This window comes from Centrocercus urophasianus, unplaced genomic scaffold (genome assembly GCF_019232065.1).
Source record: "Centrocercus urophasianus isolate 14NV4802_14NV808 unplaced genomic scaffold, USGS_Curo_1.0 seq_24, whole genome shotgun sequence".
NCBI lineage: Eukaryota > Metazoa > Chordata > Aves > Galliformes > Phasianidae > Centrocercus > Centrocercus urophasianus.
This window is the reverse complement of record NW_024884800.1, coordinates 14,663,144-14,683,119: the sequence shown is the minus strand read 5'-3', so window position 1 is coordinate 14,683,119 and position 19,976 is coordinate 14,663,144.

Below are 19,976 nucleotides of genomic sequence, written 5' to 3'. Positions count from 1 at the left end.
TAAACATCTACAGTGAAGACATTAAAATAAGAGCTGTCAATGGTTCTCTAACTTATCCTTGCTCTCCTGACTTGAAACTTCACAAGAGAGAAGGGCAGACCTTAACAGTGCACGCCAAAGCACGAGCAATGACTGCCCCTTGTGCCTGGTGAGGTTAACATCAGCATTCACGCACCCTATGCAACTGCATCACTGAACATACTTTCACAGCTGCCCTACCTTCCTGAGTTTAATATCTCTTGGATTACTACCAGATCCCCAGCTGATAAAAATCCTGATAGTTGTATTGATTTCCTAGAGCTATCTTTATTCAAACCAGATCACAAGTACCAGGTCACAGTAAACTCATCTGCGTGGGTTAAATATGCAGCAGTGCAAAATCACTAGTTCCTATCCTCTATTTTTACGTATTTTCCCTTGCCTTGGAGAACTTGAGAAACAGAAGCTGCAGTTTCACATGTCATACTTCGAAAGAGAACATCCAAACGAGTCAAGAAAAAGCATTTTTCTGATCCAGGTCCTGATACTTCATGATTGCAGAATGTAAAGATGCCCTGGTCTTACTGCCGAGCTGTCTGCACTCATCAGACACATTGAATTGACTTGTTCCCTCTTCAGCAGATTCAGTTTGCCAAGTGAATTCAAAATGAGGGAAAGAGAGAAAGGAGGAAGATAACGGGAAGGGAGGAATGCAGCACAGCTTCACACCATCCCTGCCATTAAAATGGCCCAGTAACAAACGTTCTGAAAGCATGAATGTGGAGCACCAAGCAGTGATTCAGAATTCCAACAGCAGACAACCCAAGATCCAGCACTGCCATAACAGTGCATCCATGCACCTCACCCTGCACATCACAGTTTGAATGTCAAGTATATAGTACCAAAAACACCACTTGCTGAAAACTGTTAACAAGAGAGACTTTTCTGCCTTCCTTAGCATTCACTCTTCTTTGTCCCTCCTTACAAAATCCAGTTAAAATTTTCCTCCATTTTAGAGAAAGATGAATCGTGTCTGAAGCCACTAATAAGAAAAATATGCCTATAAATTTTATCATCTACACAGAGACACTAGTGCACCCAGACATGAACTTATTAGCAATACAGGCCTCTCATCACACCACTTACAATTTCATTTTCACTTGCCTAAGGGGTTATTGACATTAATGTTACTTACTCTTAGTAAGCGAGGCTGCAGGTAATCCTTACTATTTTTATTATTTCAACTCTTTGGATCTGATCCTATTTCATTCCAAGAGTTTCTATGTTTTCAACTTGCAAAAAAACTTATAGAAACTGGAGACATATGAATAAGGATGATTTTTAAAGCCACACTTTTTAAACAATATTAATATTTGTTACCTATATTTTATGCATTTTCTGGTAAGATAAAAGAGCATCATATGGACACTTCACAATCTTTAAAATGTCTGGATTTATTTAGAAACTGAAATAAAATACAACAACAACAACAACAGCAAACTACTTTTCAGCTGAATATTGTAAAGCTCATTTACAGCAGACTAACCATCCAAATTTCCTGTGGACAGAGTAAAGAAAAAGTGATAAAGACTGACTAATTTGATGTTAAGTACATACAATAGTAGAGACTAAACACTTTGACTTTCCTCTGTTCTGCAATATCACAATGACCTTCCCTTTTGGAGCAGCAGTCCTCCATGCAGTATCTTTTTTTAGCAGAAATGATTTCAAATAAGACATCCTGAAGAAGCAGTATTCTTCTGGCACCACTAAAATCTTTATTGTCGTCTTTTATCTGAGGTTAGACAGGCATCAACATTCCTTTTATTTTACTTCTAATATATTTATTATTTTTTTGCCCTGGTTCTGGCTTAGTTATACATAAATCCTTATGATTCCCAGTGGCAGGAATGGAATTGTTGAATTACACCACAGTTTATTGGGTTTTACATTCAAATATAATCCAGCTACCTCTTAAGTTTTCTTCCACTGCAGCGAGATAATGCATTTCAACACTTGGAAAGCAATTTTCATTTAGAAATGAGCTCACAGCAGTTGATGATCCAGTTCAAAAAAGTGTTTGTTGAGGGGTTGGAGAGCCACAACAAAATGTGTCATTATCTTATTAATGAGAAAGAAACAAAGCAGGTGTTGCATACTTAGTGGCCTTAAAAAGGAAAATGTAATAAGCAGCCGCCAGGTGTAAAATAACTACTTTGTAGTTTATCTATCTCAAAAGGAAAAAGACAAACTCCATAAAGATATCATTAGAAACCAATATTTTAAAGGTATACAGCGGATAAGAAGGAAAGCTGGCTGAATATTAAAGCCCAAAGCAAATGGGTTAGAGAGTGATGCCTGATGACTTCTAAAGGATACCAACTTTCTATCTGTTTTTTACTAAGTTTAATCCTCTGTATGGAATTTGAGTGATTGATAGAAAAATAAAGACACATTATCCTCTCCTCTACACATTATTCTCTCCTCAGAGAAAAAGAGCTACAAACTGCTGCTGGGAACCTTATGCTAATTACATATCAAGAGTTCAGGCACAGCTATCTTGGAAAGAGTTATTAAGTCACAGTTAAGTGAAGTAGCCACATTTCTACATGCCTCCCTCTTTATTTGCAAAGAATTGCAGGTGACAAGGAGGCTGTTAAGAGTTTCTATTCACTCGCACTTTGCATTTCAGTACAAAGCAAAAGGGCACAAAGCACATGAAACCTGCACAGTGACACATCTGTCCTGACAGCCCATAATGTTGTGTCACAAACCTGTCCAGCCCTTTGATCTCAACTGGGCTTCAGGACCAGGAGCAGCTCTGCTAGTAAGGCAAGAGAGAAGAAGATAACTGCTAGGTTTACTCCACACACCAAGGATGAGTTTTTCTAAATCTAATCATTCTTTCTGAAAGTGATTGTGAAATACATCAAGAGAATTAAAAACATTTATTTTTACCTTGTCAGGCCACCTCTTCTGTTGATTATAGAAAAGATAAGCCAGGAACATCAGTTCAATGCATTCCAAGTAGAATAAAGATTTGCTTATTGTCCCTGACTTAGATAAGGAGCAAGAGCAGGCATATCCAACCCACAGCCAGGCACAGGGCATGCACCCATTGCTCACAACAACCAAATATCAGTGTGAAAACACCACTGTCTGGGCTGAAACCAGGGCACAGGGAGTACGCAGTACTAACTCAAGCAATTACAATAATTGCATGCGTTTTGTATGCTTAACAAAGCCTGATGAACAGCAAAAAGCATGCAGTTCTGGTTTCTGTTTTGATAAAGGAATTTGAGAATAGGTTTCAAGACAGTGGAAAAAAAAAAACATCAAATTTTTTGTATGTTTTCAGCTCCACTTTCAGTTGACATAAATACATTACCTACAAATTTTAAAGTGGAATGCACAGAGCTGAAATCAGACATTCAACTCAAAAATTGATTATGTCTCTTTACCAGGCTTTTACGAGATCTATCACACCCAAGAAAGATTTCCTTTGCTTCACAGTCACACCTGAATCATGTCATCACTTTTTGGCAGTACGTGCATCTGTGAACAGCTATCCTCCAGGATAAAGAACAAGAAGAATAAAATTTCACCAAAAATCTCTGATGAACAGCTTGAGAACTCACTAAGAATTGCAACCACTGCCACCAAACTGGATTAATGCCTTTCACAAACGCAAGGTGAAATACCCAACTAATTTTACATGTCCATTGATCTTTTTTTTTTTAATGCTTTAGTAAAAAAAAATATATTACAACTATTTTTTGGTTACATACATTAATTACATTACATATTTTATTTTCTCTTCATTCTGTGTGGCTCAGGAAAGCCAAAAGGTTAGATATCTGTGAGCTGCACAATGGTTTAAATATTTTCACTGACCAATAAGAAGAGACAAGCTTCCCTTGCATAGCAAATATTTTAATGGCACCTGTATCACATTCCCCTAATCACTTGGTGTCTGGTGCTTCCTTTTGCCTCCCTGCTCTTCTTCCAGCTGTGGCTGATGGGAATTTACACTAGAAATAGCTGAGTTGAGGACAAAAGAGATCTCTTGTGTACACAAGAATTAGTCCAATGTGATACGCTGCATAATTTTCCTCAAGGAAGGCAAGGCAATGGGAACACTACCATGTCCCTGTATGTGAGGACATGCTGCAAGGGAGGACGACTGTCCTTTTCTTTTTTTTCTTTCTTTTTTTTTTTTTTTTATTTTTTTTTTTTTTTTGAGAACCATAGGATTTTCTTCATTAGAGAGGATTGAGGCCTCAATTACCATTGCTTCTGCCTTTTGAGGGCTAGAGTTTAATTTTAGAAAAGAGGGAAAACCACAAATTTTTCCTAGTGACAGTAAGACAGTTTGTATGCAAACAGGGTCTTTGCTTTAGTGTGTTTAGGGAGCTGGAGCCCTCAGCTTCCATCTGTCAGGAACAAGGGATGCATATAGGTGCCAGTTTCAGGGGAATTCAGGATTCAGCAGGATCCGTCTTAAAAACAGGTGGCATTGTTAGGCTGCGGGGCTGTTTGCTAATTTAAGAGACCCATAACCTAGCTAGAGCTCATTAGATTCCAGCAGAGATGATCCTGATCCTCTGGGCTCACATTTGGGCTTAACCTTCCAAATGGACTAAAAGGAAAAAAAAAAGCCAGCTCAGAGCTTGTGCTAAAGCTATCTGAAACCATCCGCAGTATTTTATAGGGAAAGGGGAGCAGCAGTGCTAATGTGCAGTCATAAAATATGATCTCAGTTTGAATGTTTGCCATGTTTGAGTGAAATTTGCACTCTCACTTCAGCATGCAAAAAAGAATTTATTTTGTTGTGATGAAACTAAGAACATCTCTGCAAGTAAAGAAGGATTTAACAACAGGATTAGCCAAGTAGTTTTTGTTCTGTTTGTGAAGGATTGGAATTTTCTTCCTGTATTTAACAAAAATTGTGCATAGCACCAAAAATACTGTTTGTCAATTGTCAATAGTACACAGTATTAGAGCAAACATTAAAAAGGATTAATGATCCAAAAAGCATCATAATTTTGCTAGGTAATCACTTGTGATATGAATAATATATTGACTAGTAAAATGCCCCAAGGTTTCATATTTATTTCAATTTTAATATATTTATTAATGGTAGCGGGGATAGGCAATGAGGGAGCAAGTGCAAATAACAGAGCCCGTTCAGAGAAGGTTATGAAGAATTCTGGGGGAATTTTTCCATGCTGGGTGAATGGGAAATGGATAAAGAAGTTCAATGGGAGGGAAAGAATTCGAACTATTTTCACTCCTTATATGTTTGGATGTTTTTGTACCATGGGAAGCTTGGAGAGAGCCTCTATTCTCTGTTATCACATTAAGATGCATCAGGAATGAGCAGAAAATGATGTGCAATACATTCTAATTCAGCCTCCTCTGGAATGCTATAAGCTGTACTGAAGAAGGACAATAAAAATAATACAAGCATAGAGAAACTCTCACACAAAGAGAGCCTGCAAGATTTAGACAGTTTATCTTGGAAAAGAGACAAATAACAAAGGACATGAAAAGGGCATATTCAAAAACAAACGACAGGGAAGATAGATCTGACATTACAATTCCACACACATCATAAAGCAGGAGCAAAAGGAAAGCTAATGAAAATGAAAGATGGTTGAATTGAAATGACTGAATAAATGCTTTCTCTGTGCACAATTAGACTATGAAACTCCCTGCCACCAGGTGCTACAGATGCAAAGATCTGCATAAGGATGTCTATCCTGTTTCGGTGGCGTTTGGCCATTTGCATGTATAATAAGGATATCCTGAATAAAATGCATAATAAGAATATCCTGGTTGCCAATAGAAAAGATCACTGAAAAGAGAATAGGACTTCATTCTATAGGGTTCAATGGATACCTAAGAAGGGCAGTTCAGAATCTGACCTCGGGGAGGATGAGGGATATAAAAACATTATTTTACATGTACCTGCTGTGCAGTTTCCAAAGAATCTGCTATAAACCTCTGTCAGAAGGCAAATTGTAGCAAGATGGAACACATTTAGTACAGCAATTCATGCCTGTTAATGATCAGCTTTCCCAAACAAATGATGTTTTTATACATTTTTAAACACGGTGCTGTTCAGTCTTCCCTCCAGCAGACACTTTCCATATCAGAAATGACACCAGAGCCAGAATGTCTGACTCCTCAGGCTTGGGACCTGCCAGCCCCAGGAGCCAGCACAGAGAGCCTTCTCCTCTTACAGCTTGGCATCTCTGTGTAGGCCTGCATATGAATGCTTATCCTGCTGTCTCTCTGGGCTGTCTAAAAACTGCCTGAACATACAGTCTGGCTCTTCTGCAAATAGGTACACAGTGTAACACTTGCAGGCAGAGGTCTTTAACCAGAAAACAGCCAAGCTGTGAAGGGGGTTGCACATGCCAGAAGCCGTAGTCATGTGTATCAAACAACATTCAAGTTACTTATTAAAAACAAACAAATAAAACAACAGCTTCTCTTACTGCTTCTGTTTCGTTTTGTTTTGTTTTTCTCTTGGCTACCAGAATTAAATCAATAGGTCTGAAGGCAATTTCTTATTGCTGTTTTGATCCATTAAAAGACACAAAGCCCCACTCCCCCTAAGCAATCTCAAAAAGAAAAGGACACAAACTTCCAGTATTCTTTATGTTTCCAGTATGCTTGCTATGATGCAAGAATAATTTCCTATATATATTAAAAAAAAAAAAACCACAAAAAAACTTTGTTTCCACTGTAGCATAATACAGAGAAAAATGTGATTGCAGAAAAAAATAGCCTAATGATCCCATGTCTTGATGCCTGAAATTACTCTCCAAGAGAAAAGGCTTTCACTGGAAATACATCATTTCAAATTCTTTCTTCTTCAATGACTTTGAGAACACCTCTTTCTCAAAGGAACTGTGGCTAAGATGTATACACCAATAATGTTATTATCTTTACAGACAAGATGCTGGATATTTATGTGTTGCCAACTACTTTCCAGTGCCATGAAGAGGTGTGCATTAACATAAAAAGGATGACCCAGACTAACAGCACTTTCTGCAGAGGTGTTTTGTAATGTTTGGGGAGCAGTGAGACAGCTCTTCCTTGCAAAGAGGCTGAGAGCTGGGTGCTACCCTGCTACCTCCTCCATTTCGAAATGAACCAGCATAAAATCCTGAACGTTCAGGGAATAACTAAAACCAGCTCTGTTGCTTCTAGAAAGACCCAAATGAATCCTGCCTACTCAAATAAAAAACCCTTTCTCCTTCTTTGCCAGCACAACATGACTTAGTGTTCCACAGTCTTTGCAAGGATTAATCAGGAGAAAGATAGCTTCTGAGTAAAAGCATTATTTTCAAATGGTCCACACACTCATTATGAACTAAGAAAGTTTTCTGCTGCTAGAAAAACTGAATTCATCATTTTCAATTAATTTTACCTTCATACAAATGAAATGACTGGAGAGGTGAATTATCACACAGCATCATCAAAATTTGCCTCAGCATCTTAGTTAATACAGCCTTTTCTCACTAAACTTTAAACAGTAGCACATTTAAGATAGATACTCATCATTATCTATTCAGCTGGACTCAAAATAATTTGTTACAGTCACTTGGTTTTATCATTACTTGATACTGAAAACTGGCAAGCATCATAACTCACTGGCATTTTGAAATCTCTTCATGTTTTGACCCTTCAAAAATTTGTTTTCGCTTGGTAATCCAGGTCTGGCCTGCTAGGCTAGCAGTAATTAGTTTCATAAGTATATTACTATCTCAATGTGTCTTATGGCAAGAAAATGATGAAGGGGCTTTGTCGCAATTCAAACTAATAGTCTCTCCAGCCTCTTTGTGAATTCTCTGAGCATGTCCTCCTCAGCTGCTACGCTGCAGGTCTTTTATCTCAGGTAAATCACATGAAGCTTTCAGACCAGAAAGTGCCCTACTGATTAACCGTTCTTATCAAGAGGGCAATTCTCAAACCTTATTTATTTTTTCTCCCATCTATTGCCTCCTCTGCATGACATATGCACCCTCTCTCACCACTGGTGCAGTACTCCTGCTGCTCTGACTTCCCGCTCCGCTCTGTCCCTGGGCTCTATGCTGCCAAAGCTCTCCCTGCCCTCCAACCCCCTCCGCCTCCAATCCAACCAATCTACAGGCACCCTATCCTGTCTTTCTCTTCCTCTGCAGTCAGTGCTGCTGTCCTGGAAGCCAGCTCCAACCCGCCTTCACCTCCTTGCAGGCTTACACACTTGTACACCTCTCGGCTCAGTCCTGTCCTGCTGCATGCATGCTCCACCAGCACACCTCTCTTGTGGGTCCAAGCAAGGGGCTGGATCTGGGAGATGGAAACACTCTTTTTCCAGTTCCTTGATCCCAAACAACATACAGTCACATAAACAAGAAAGCTGAAGACAAATATAGGTGCTGCTTAGGGTGGATAAAATCTGCTGTTGCCACCTTGCCCTGATGTGCCTTCATCTCAGCATTCGAAAGAGTGCCCTGGAAGCACGTGAAAAACCTGCCTTTGTCCCAATTCCTGGAAGAACTTGTTTTTTAAAGCACACAATGTGCTTTAGCCTCTGTATCCACTCATTTGAGTTATTGAATTGCCAAACTTATACATGAAAATGCAAAAGATGAAGGAAAATACTGTTCTGTGAATGCTGATAAGTGAACAGCTGTCTGGCTCCCTTCCCCCTTCTAGAACCACCAGGATGACTCCAGAGTTACCCCATATTCAAGAAACATCATTTTGATTATTCAGATAAATGGATAAAGTATGTAGGATTGTTAACTTCACCACATACTGATTAACATTTGAAGAAAACAGAAGACATTGTCACTTTAGAACCAATGCTTTTCTTCATTTTTACATTCAAGCAGCTGTGGAAATCTAAAGTTCATTTGCTATGCTTCCTGAAAGATCCCCCAAAATTTGTGATATGTTCTGTACTGGATGATACTTCCCCCTAGTGTGCATTCTATGTAAAACCCCTCTGACACCAAACTCGAATTCTTCAAGTATGCTCCAAAACAAGCAACATAACAAAAAAAGTTGCAAAGCTGCAAAGCCATTAAAGCATGCCACCTTGCAAAATCACCTCATTTCTCTTCCGACTGCAAACAGATTTTGGTTCTCGCAACTTTTCCATCTTCTGAATACAGACAGCATACCTAAATATGATAGAGCAGCTATAAGCTGAGGAAGAAACTTCTCAGTGCAAAACAAGCTCAGACTAATCTATCATCTAGAACTTGTATGAGGAAGTGATCAGAAATAATTAAATATTACTCCCTTGGTCCAGTAATTAGACTTCTGTAATAGAGTATTTTGTCAAAGTAAATTTAAGGAGCATGTAGAATCTGTTATAATCTCACTCAAAAGGGGTAATCATTTTGAGTGTATTTCCCAACAACCCACACCTCCCCAGTAAAGTAGTGTAATCATTTACAGCATGATTTGAGTCAATGTAACACATTTATCTTGCTGACAGTCTGACTTTTGCCTAAGCTGTGGATAACTATGAGAATAAGCATTCAAGGAGAGATCTATTTCTGTCATTTTAAGAAGTAATCGGGCTTTTCCCAACCTTTGAGTAATATGGGTATTATGGGGGACATTTCAGAATTAAGTGCTTCAACTCAGCATTCAAACCTCACATTCACATTAAAAAAAGAAAAAACAAAAACATTAAACTTTCCTCTTGGACAGTCTTCCAAAACTGTCTTCAAAAAAAGTATATATTTTTACTCCCAAAGCTCAAAATCAGGTGTTAATATACTATGGCAACTTGCCTTTGGGCCACGAGAGAGAGCAGAGACATGGAAAAACCCTTGAACGCACTGCAAATTCCATGGTCCTTGCTTTTCCCTTTTCTCAATTTCCATCCTAAGAAGAGGAGACATACTCTCAAAACAAGGATGCTGTTAATTACACATAAAGACTGCCTGTCTAGTAGCTAACTCCTTCTTTTTCTCAGTCTGCTTCTAAGGGCAACCTGCACATTTTCTGAAGAGAAGTCCCTGGCTTTTCTTTAGCTTCCCTTTTTCCAGCATGCCTGTCAACCTGCTGCATCTGCTGCAGCCACTCTTGGGGCAGTGCAGGAGCTGTGCAGCTGTACAGTCTGGTAGCCTAGAGAGAATCAAACGAATTTAAGTAAACAAGTTTGATAACTGTCATCAACACCACAATGCCTAGAGAGATGCCCAGGTGTTAACAGCAAGGAGGGAGAAAGGAGCTGTACATATACACATGTGTATCCTTTTGCTATTGCTACGTAACATGAACTCCTAGCATCTCCAAGAAATCTGGGAACGCTGAAGTACAAATGTGTACAATAACAACAATGCCTTAAAGCAATCTGGGAGAACAACCCTAAGATTTTGTGTTCTCACTGAATGTTAATCTGTATGTGAAAAAAATATACATCCTGATGCTATCCTGAGAATGGACACTGACACCAGCTTGGTGTCTGGAGGTTAACAACACTGCTTCTAGTTCATCACTAGTACAGCCTTCTGCACAACTGAGAGGGGTGTAATCACTTTATTCCTTCAGACCACTTCTTCCTACACATTTGGGTGCAGTTAAGCCAGCTCTGCTAGCTCATCACAACTCCAGCTCCTACTCCTTTCTATTTTGGCCGCTTATTCTCACATCTGAGTTGAACTTCATGGCCGCTAACTTTATTGAAAAGGTCTGGGTTAAAAATAATCCTTTAAAAAGAACAGCAGAAAGAAAAAGAAGATTAAAAAAAAAAAAAAAAAAAAAAGCACTGGCTATGTGGCCAGTGTTCAGGGAATGGGGTGAGAAAATATTTATGCCATTTTGTTGCTGAGAAAGTCAAATTTACCACACTTGTATGTACAATATAGTTCTTTCAAGTAGTGACACTCGTTCAAACACTGTCTGGTATAACATCACCTCAGCTACCCATGGGAGTCCCAGGTATTGTGTGCTGTAATACAAACAATTATGAACTAAAAGTGAAAATGCTACTTAAATCTACAGGGTTTCTTTCCTATCAGGTTCCTTTTACCTTAGTTGTATTATTTCACCACAGTGAAACCAGGACCATACTACAGTAATTTCAGCCTTAATTTTTAAATAAAATACATGTCTATTTTTCTTTTTCTTTTTTTTTTTTTTTCCTGCCTGCAGATATGTAGTACAAAATAACTAACTCTGTAATGAAAACTCTTTAAGAATCACTGTGCCCGCATTTACAATCCTCTGGTATCATCATCTGTTTTCATGTACTTTTCAAATCAGTTTCTAAGAAAGAACCATGCTCAAACTTGTAATGGTAATGAACTTATAGATGCCCATCTGTCTTGTTTTTTATCCATTCAAAGTGTTTGCAGCCTGTGGCTGAGCCTGAGGCAAAGTTATATCATCTTGACACAAAGAAATACGAAGTCTTGCCTCAGAGATTTCCCTTGCCTGCAAGCAGCAGTGCCCTAAAAGCTCCAAGGTGCTACAATTAAAAATGTATCAATTAGTTACAGTCAACTAAAGGAGAATGACCATTAAGAATTCTTTTCATGGACATCGCAGGCCTTTCATTGTTTATCTGGGCTTGTACTTCTAAATTATTGGTGGAAAAGCTGTGTTCCTTGCAGGAAAAGCATGCCAAGAGCTCTTCAGTGCTCCCCAGTATCACCAGTCGGTGAACCCACAAACTACTCGTTATGTATACACTTAACACACTATTCAAAAATGTCAATTAACCTGCAGGTTTTCCGACCTTTGGGCAGCTGGATACAATCTCTCTCCAGAAATGCTAATGAGAACTTAATAGCAGGCATGAAGTTGAAATTTTAATTAAAGAATGTTTATTATTATTTGATCCTTTCTGGTGCGCACACAGATGCGGAACAGAATTGGAAATATTGTAAATAAAGCAACAAGCACTGCAGGCTAGCATCGCAAAGTTTAGGGCAATTTCAATCTTTTACCTCTGGGCCACATTAGCAAATTCCCTCCCTCACACAAAGTTTACTCAACAAAATCCCCAACTCCGGTCCTTTACAATGAGTAAGACCGGTAAGAACAGGAATATTTTATCTTGGTGGCAAGGGGAATACAATAATTCCTACATAAACTAAAAGAAAAACCCCAAACCAAACAAAAAATCAGTTCTTTTTGAATGTATGCAAACATTATTATTATTTCTTATGGACTGTTGGTTTGTTTTGTTTTTGTCATTATATTAAATAATAGATTCAACTCACTGCAAATAATTGTGGTGCCAATTTCACTACATTTCTTTGAACAGAAACTAAGGCAAAACTGGTCAATGTTAATCAATTTCCCTGCAGGAAGAGAGCGCTTTCTGACAGACTTGCATAATGGATGAAGCGCAAAACGAGATACCTGGGAGATCTACTTCCTCACAAAGTTTCTAACTGCATCAGAAAAGTTTCTTCACATTCCTACATTAACTCCTTTCCCTGCATGAACAATGTATGCTCATAGTGAAACCCAGCAAAGGCAGGCTTTGGTAGTTGTCAGCTATTTAAGCCCGTGCTTACTTTATTATGCTAATAAAGGCCTTAGTCAACAGACTTTCACCTTAGGCAATCTTCAGTAAACTAAATTAATAAAACATTACAAGAACGCTTAAAATTTGCTACGTAGTTTCTTTGCTTTCAATAAATGCACCAAGTGCATAAAATGATGACTGCTTAAACCTAACTTAAAAAAAACTCTAAATCTCAGTATTTATCATTTATTATTATTATATTTTATTATTATATTATATTGTTATTATTTTATCCTATTATTATTATATCATTATTATTATATCATTTTATCCTATTATTGTTATATCATTAGTGCAAAAATAATATAATAAAAAATAAGTTCTGTAGAAAACGGTAGACAATAACAACTCAGACACAGCATTTTACAATAAACAGAATTATTTGGCTTACAACCTGGCATTATAAGCAGCAAAAAAGTAGAAAATAAATCTAGAGGTGTCCTAAAAGTATAGCTTTAGAAGTAAAATATTCACCAGAATAGTAGGAAAGTCTTTTAAGTGAGGTTTCAATCAGATTCCTCACAGCTTCAGGGAGATGTTGGGGGTGTTTCCCCTATTTTCACCTTTTTTCATTTGACTAAAAAGGAGCTAGAATACATGAGAACATTCTCTTATTTTGCATATAGTAATGAAACATATTTGAAATAATTTTCCTGATACAAACCAGAATACATTTTTCCTTTCAATTTGAATATTTTGTTTCCTAATATGCTAAAGTTAAGATCCTTTATAAAAAATATGTACATGATAGCAGCAAACACGACAGGAGAACCTTGCATTTGTTGCCAAGCACTGGAATGGGAGCCCCCAGCTGTATATATAAAACTGAAATTAAAGTAGTGAAAAACCACATTGAAGTGCAGCTCTTGTCGCAGCCACAAATTCAATTCACTAAACTGAGTTGTTCTGCAGCAGTTGCACAGCACCTGGTGAAGTTTTAGAATCCACCTTAAAAAATAAAAAAATAAAAACTTGCAGCAAAAGAAAAGAAATTGAAGAAATTGATCTCCATATGCAGTTCTGAATGCTTTTAGCAAAGATTTGGGTAACATTTTAATATTTTGAATTGATGTAGATTCACCTCATCTGATAGCAAGTAGATCATATCATAAGGAAACACCGGAGGTGTTCAGCAAGCATTACACAGTGAAAACTTCACAAAATTTGCAAAAAAATTGCAAATATGTCATGGCACGAGGAACATAATAAACACAGGAAATAAATAATATTCTACTAATGAACTTCTGACTGGGAGGGGCAACACGGTTTCCTAATCTGTACCTACCTTTTAACAGCACAGGCAAGTAGGCCTCATGCTACGCCCCATGCTACGTGTTTTTCACTTCTGGCTTCTTTTTCTACTCTTTTTCATGTTTTTCTACCTGTCTATGCATGTACACATCTGTTACCATCAACACCTAAACTGCACATCAGTGTTCCTGATGAAAATAAAAAAATGTCATGGCAATAAGAGAATGTTTTGAAAGCAAGCCAGTTTGTCAGTAAATTATAAGCTTCATTATCATAAAACTCTAACAAATTGAACCCACATCTCATTAACTGAAAGTACAATATGACTGCAGCAGTATTCATCTCCCAGAAGAGTGCTTATCTATAGGAAAAAAAGATAAAAGTTTTGCTGAGAGCTGCCACTAATGATAGCATTAACTTTATTTATTAAAGAAGGCCTGAACATTTCTGAAAAACATACTTCCACCTTCAACTACGCTGTTCTGATTAAGTAAAATACTGTATTAATAAATTATATGAATTTAGCTTTTCTCTGTCACAGGACTGCACTGTTTAAAGAAAGAAACAGGCTTTGTCTTAGGTTTTATTTTCAGTGGCTTGCCCATTTCCCGTTCCCTCCAAAGGAATAATCTGTAAGTTAAACTCTCTCATGACCAGTTCTACTCTTTTGGCATATTCATAAGGAATATCAAATTAAAACTACCCAGTGTTATTGAGGTCACCGGGCTTAGCTTGTATTTCTGAAGATATTTCCTGTGCTTCTATGGATTGCTGGAAACTTAATTATAGAAACCACTGAGAAAAGTCTGCTCTGCAATACATGAATGAAGCATTACAAAGCTAGTATTAATTAAGGAAGACAAAGATTACAATAATATTTCCAAATCACTTCAAACTTCTTATGAAAGAAATGACTTGGTGCTCTCAACCAGCATTCCACACTCATACTACTAACAAGAGAGATCCCTGAATTGCTTAATACAAATTATGCTGCCCGTGTGAAAGGACACATCCACAGAGCCCACAGGATTTTAGAATCCAGTGTCCACCACAGCACATCTGCATGCTGCTTTAAGAGAGCAGAGTGAAAAACAATTTTAAGCATACAGCAGCCTTCCTGCTGGTCCTCCTTTATATCTTGTGGGGTTTGTATGAAATGAGTTGCCAGAAGCCAAGAGTAACTTGCTTTGATCTGAGTATCACATTCAGAATCTCTAATTCTGACAAATATGAAATTCACAAGAGAAACAGTCTTTACCATCAGTAGCTCCCAATAAGCCAGCACACCTGAATCCACAGAATCTTAAAAATCACACTTTCACCAGTTGAATTGTTTGTTTCCAGTACAAGAAATGTATGCCATGGAAACAATTTCACCTTGAAGAAAAAACAATGGGTGGAAGGTGAAATTCTAGGTGATATTATAATATAGTTTGCTCTTGAAAGCATGCATATAATAGAAAAGGTTACAGACAAATCATTAATACGAATATACATTGCAGAAAATTACTAGTTCTGAAGTTCAAATAGTCGCTCTTTCTTTATTCAGTAATGAGGTCAGCCTGCTTGATTTTCTCCTGTGAGGATAATATATTAAAGAAAAATACCACTTTGCAATTCTCTTTAAATATCATGTTTAAGTCAGTGAAATCTTATTTTAGTATTGTTTACTTTACAAAAGTACTTCAAACCTCTGCAATGGACTCCAGCTTACAAAAACAACAATAAAAAGACAATTCTGAAACTCAGACACCAAAGTTAATGTTATACAACTATTTATGCTGAAGGGAAAATATCAACTCTGCGCAGTGAAATCAACTGTGGCTTGTTTGGAAATGATATTGGAGAGTTCAAACTGGCAAATATTTATGCATTCTCTGAAATTATTTCAAGTCAGACATTATTTACTTACTACCCAAAACTATGGAGACAGCGAAAATATTTTACAAAAGCATTTATGGTCAAAGAGGGTAATAAGAAATACAACAGAAGCAAAATCCTCTGTCTGCAAAAGGTTAATGAACCCGCCACTGATGTAAATCAGGGCAAAATTAAATCCCTGCACTAACAGATTCTGTCTGATTTGGTGGTTCTCTTCAGCCTCCATGGGGCTCCCTCTGCACCTGATGTTATTCATGCCAAGTCACACCGCAGCCCGCAGCTACTTGCCAAAAATCTTGGTTTGAAAAAGAAAAGTAATAACAAAATCAGACTACTATCTTACTTTGAAAAGTCTCTCTGAAAGCATAGAACAAACAGAAATCAGTCCTAACTCCTAGGAAACTGTGAAAGAGCTGTGAAAGCCATAGATTCTGCTAGGACTGGTGCATTCAGCCTCCGGGGAGGCTCCGGGCAGATCAGTCTGTCTAGCAAACCTGCTCATTTTGCTACAGCTTCTTTCTTGCTTTTATTGCTCCATATGTACTACTGCCAAGATGCCAAACCTGGTTTCTGCTCTTGCTGTTACCTATAGTTGCATAAGTGCGGAATGTAGAAAGATTATTTTCAAATGTGTTTTATACATCAAAATTTTACTGAACTGTAACTCCAAGATTCCACAGTCCTCTCCTCCCATACTAACAGTGTCTAAAAGCTCTTTTTTTCTATTTTGATTTTAACTCTGATCTCAGAATTCTCCTTCATTCTAAATACTTTGGGCAAATTTCTGTTAACTGTAACAGGTGATAAACACAATTCACAATTTCCCTAATCCAATGGATATAAGGAAAAGGCCTGGTTTTGCTTTGATTTGGAATGTTATCAACACAGGTTTTTTTCTTCTATGTATGCTACAGCTACTATACATACAGATATATGTCGCTTGGTAGTTACACCCCTTTTCTATTTTCAAAATTATCCAACTAGTTGGACAGCAAACTGGGAAGTTCCAAGAAACAGAAGGTGATGAAATCTGCTTCATGTTACATAGTTCAACTTACACTATTTCTTTAGTAATTCATATAGGTCCAACCTGAGGAAGGAGGAAATCAAAGGCTGTACCTTTGACTTGCACACAGTGGAAGGCGCAAGGTTAGCATGCACACCCAAATAAATTCTCTCCCCTACCAGTTATTTACTATACTAATATCCAAAACGAAAGTAGCTTGAACTCATATCTGCTAGAGGAAGCCATTACCTATGTTGTTCCTGCCTGCTTTACCTGTCACCTGCTGTTCCATTCTACTCAGCAGGCAATTTTTTGACAATACTGATAATGAGAAGTAATTTATGGGTTCTTTTTTGGAGTTTATGATCGTACAATACAAACAGTTTCAAGTCTTTTGCTTAATAGAAAGATATGAGCTGGAAGATGATCGGAGACAAATAAACTTATATGATTATTATTAATAAAAGCATATTAGATATTCAGCATTTACATTTACTAAATAGCCATTCCAACAACTTTACATTCCTGCTTCTACAGTTGTGTTCACACCGTTAATCCTGCAGTCAGTCGCAAAAGTTTCAGTTTCCTCTTGGCCCCTTTTCCACAAAACCCTGCACAACAACTAGAACCTGCAGACAAGGACATAAGAAGAGAATATAAGTTAGCAAACTGCTCCTATTCTAATGCACTGATAATCTCCTGGCAAAAAAAACCCTTGTGCAGATATCCACAACAAGAAGAACTGTGTTCAAACGCTCCTCTTGGTCTTCCATTTTGGACCAAGTCTGCCTCTGAGGTACAACACTCCTCTAATAACTCATGATCTGCTGCACACTTAATTGCTTTCAGGATGGCATGTCCCATATCGAATCCATTAAATTATTGTATTAAACCCAAACAATGTTTATGAATGATCTTTTTTTATGCAGATAAGGGATTATTTACACCAAAAGATTTCCCCAAGCATTTCAGAATATTTTTATTGGACTTCAGAAGCCTTTACAAGTTATAATCCAGCCCATAGCCCAGACAAGCTGCCTACATGCTACAATGAATAATAAATATATTGCACTGGCACTTCTAAACTTTCCTGTGAATAAGCCAAAACACATAACTGCATTTTAGCTAGGATAAACAAATATAATTAGTTTTTGTTGTAAAAAGTTATTGTTTGTTTAAATGCTATAATCCTTATGCTAAATGCAAAATGGAATTTAATTTGGCGGCACCAGCAGATTCTTCAGGGTCATTTCATCAAAGCTATCTAAGATAGTTTTTCTTTCCTGATGACAATTCTATAGTCTACATAATTACAACTCTTTGCTATTTTTCCTGCTGTTTCCTCCAGCTTGGTTAATGGAACTCTCATGAAGAAAAAATAAATAAAAAAAAAGGAGGGGAAGGGAATAAGAATTCTCCTGATCTGTAAAGATACATGTATTTCTCGGTGTGCATACACTATATTTATGTGCAGATATGATGTACTAATGAGGAAAACCAAATTGCGCACCTGAGCTTTTTGGTTCAAAGATTTCAAACATCCATGTAATTCCTGCTAGGTGGTTTAACCACAATCTCATTGATCGAGGTCTACTGTGTGCTTAAACCCTCAACATCTTAAAGTTCCACACATGATCTATGATAGTAATAGCTGTAGTATTTAACTGATGCAGGTTTTGATTCAATACATACAAAGGAAACACCACAGTCATGAGAATTATTTTATAGTTACTATGCCACTAAGTGGCAGGCCTCCTTGGCTTCTTACGTGTTTAATCCCATCTGTTTTAAGAAGTAACTACATTAGGCAACTTGTGCAATTCTGAGCTGAACTGCCTCAACCTTAAGGATCTCTGCCGTAAGCAAATCACGGTGCTGAATGAGGGAGGAGAGCAAAAAGATAAAGATGTGCCTGAAAGTGCAAAATCAATTCACTCTTAGAAGTTCTGAACTCCTAGGACACTTTGCACAGGGACATCAGACAAGAATCATGACCAACCTGGTAGCAGCAGGAGGGAAACGAAATTCTAGCCATGCCAAATCTTCTGTCTTTGCACACTGCTTGTTAACATTTGTAACAGTCAATTCTTTTTAGCTTTTACTAACTACATGGGTAAAAAAAAAACCCTAAGCTTCCTCATCTGGGGATAAATTAATGTTTGTGCATCGTTACTGACAAGAACAACCTGATTTAAATGTCAGTCAACAGTTGAGGTGACCAGACTAGCACATAGTGTATTTATACAAACATACAAGTATAGGTACATGTTCTGAAAGATCTGTGGAGAAGCAGAACATTTTCAACTCCTAATTCTATTTGGCTCTTCACAAATATCCGTCTCTAGATTTGCTTGTATTCAAACCTTGCTGGCTGAAGAGGCATCTAACTGGTAAGTTCCTATGGGACCATTCCTGACCCAAACAGTTAGAGAGTAAGCAGAAATGGAATGAACTGGGAAAGGCATGACTGAAATAAAAGAAAATTTTACAGTATCTCTGCCTACCAAAGCATCTTCAGGGACATGCTGCTTATTCTATATCCTTCCTGTCATCTTTTTTGCTGAACAATGGTTTGATTTTGCATAAGCACTTTCAAACCTTTCTGTTTGCAAGGGATGAAAGTGTCATCCTTAAGGTTTTTTCTTACAATTCTGACCAGTTTTTCCCTGGAAGTCTCATGTAAGAGTGTAGAACACAGATCATATTGTTGATTTAGTAACTAAAGAATGGCTCTCAGCTCATTGCAATCCATCTTACATTTCACTTATTTGCTTTAATTGGTTTCAATGCTAAGAGCAAGACCATTTTTATGTCTCTATTATGCTGTAATTTATTTATTAACTTTGAATAACATAGTAAAGTGTAGAGCACTAGTTGGCAAGAGGTATTTGTGAAATATAAAGGAAAATTATTGTTCCTTCAGAAGAACATAATGTCCCTCATCAAAGGCCTTGAAGTCAGAGTCTAAGTGCTAATTCTTATCTAATTTCTTTAAATAAGATCTGATGAATCTCCATTCCTCCAAATTAAAAAACACTTAGGAAATGGGCTAGAGATGACTGTAGCAAGGTGAAAAACAATTACATCTGTCACTACATTTTTAACTCATTAATATGAATTTACAAAGGGCAACGGTCTTTTATTTCAAATAGACCTGTCAATTTGTAAATTCCAAGTATCTGCAACCCTTAGTTCCAGCCACACACAGAAAAATTCTGCCATTAAAGAGGGTTGTCATGCTTTTCCGTTGGCAGTCAGGCATGTAATTAACCAATTTCAAAATGCTGATGCAAATGCTGGGTTTTG